The 1,599-nt window shown below is 40.0% G+C and overlaps 1 pseudogene; it reads left to right on the plus strand.

Annotated features, from left to right (window-relative positions):
* The first annotated feature begins 530 nt into the window (after nucleotides 1-530).
* On the plus strand, nucleotides 531-686 carry LOC149266131 (large ribosomal subunit protein eL39 pseudogene; annotated as a pseudogene).
* Nucleotides 687-1,599: the final 913 nt, after the last annotated feature.

Here is a 1,599-nt window from a genome sequence, read left to right on the forward strand (position 1 = left end):
GAAATACCAAATCAAGCATCCTAATCGAAAATGGTATCCTTGAAATGCAAAACATCAACAAAATTACCATTTGGCACATATTCATATATCAACATATTTGTTTCTTCACTTGAACGACAACATAGAAATTCCATGATATTCCGATGGTAAACATTGCCACGACCTTGCCACCAGGCAATGTAATTCTATAAACCTTGCTAGAAGCCCCAGGTCCCACTAGATTGTTGCCATCTAGCTTCGAGACAATCTCATCCTCATTAAATCTGAGATGATAAAATGCTATGGTATTCCACTTTGGTTTTCTAGGTTCGTATCACTTTTTTTTTCTCGGTATTAGTATGAAGTCCACCATGAGTATGACCCCAACAACGGTGAATGAAACAATCAAAATCCACATCAGAACAATAAGATGGTTGCACAATGGCTTGTGTTTGAACACCTTCATCTCTCTACTTTGGTGTAGTAGTTTGAAGCAGAGGGGTGGAGTAGGTGAAAGAGTTGCAGCGAGGGGTGAAATATCATTAGCAAAAATGTCGTCGCACAAGACTTTTCACATCAAGAAGAAGCAGGATAAGAAGATGAGGCAAAATAGCCTTATTTCTCACTTGATTAGGATGAGGACTGACAATACCATCATGTACAATTCCAAGTGCAGGCATTGGAATAAAATAAAGCTTGACCTGTGAGGCATGAACAATATATGTTATCTGAATTTTGATTAGGAATGGATCTATCTGTTGCATAGTTGTGAAAATTTTCCAAAATAGAGCATAATATTCCAAGGGATTTTTCACAAACTCCTCAAATAAAAAATGGGACTGCAAAATGGTTTGGGGGATTTTGCAGTTGATACTGAGATGGCAGATGGGAAAAAGCAGGCAAAAAATTGACCATAAGGTCATGGGAAAATGCTAGTCCAAAGTCGTTGGAAATTGGAGCACTAGGATTGGAATGGAAGAAAGGATGGTTTGAAGACATGAATGAGGTGAGGAAAGGCTACTATTGTTCAGTTGGGCAGGTAAGTGTGCAAGTCTGGGTCCAGAATTCACAGAAGACTCCATTCCATTCCCCTGCTCTCGATTTTCTCAATTTTATCACACTGTGCTCCTCACCTCTTTTAGTCAGGTACTGCCTTAGAACTACCTCCCTCCCATATTTCTTAAATTGTGCCTGTCTCTCATATTCACATGCCAAGTTATGGAGGATATCTTAGTGTAGGTGTGCAGGCCATTTGAATGTCACATTTTCACCAGAGAACCTAAGCTCATACACCTTTATCCGCATCAAAGTCAAATTTATGCCCAATCACTTCGATGGAGACCTGGTTCGACGCTTTAGAAGAGCAGGCGAGGGAGAGCATCGAGAAGGTTTAGAGAAGTGTCACGTCCAATCAGGTAACTGGTGCAATGACGAACTTTGTGAACCAAAAAGCCTGAGCTCATATGTCTTGGTTAATGGCATCCTTTTCCACATGCCGGATTTTAATTGGAAGGAGGACGATGGAAATGGAGGGCGTGAATTAGATATGGTCAACAATGTTTTCTCACCCAAAACCCACAAATAAAACACCTTTGGTGTAATTAGTACTACATTAATCAT

This window comes from Pinus tabuliformis, chromosome 6 (assembly GCF_031772625.1).
Source record: "Pinus tabuliformis cultivar Carrire ecotype Pingquan chromosome 6, CPIR1, whole genome shotgun sequence".
In the NCBI taxonomy this organism is placed as follows: domain Eukaryota; kingdom Viridiplantae; phylum Streptophyta; class Pinopsida; order Pinales; family Pinaceae; genus Pinus; species Pinus tabuliformis.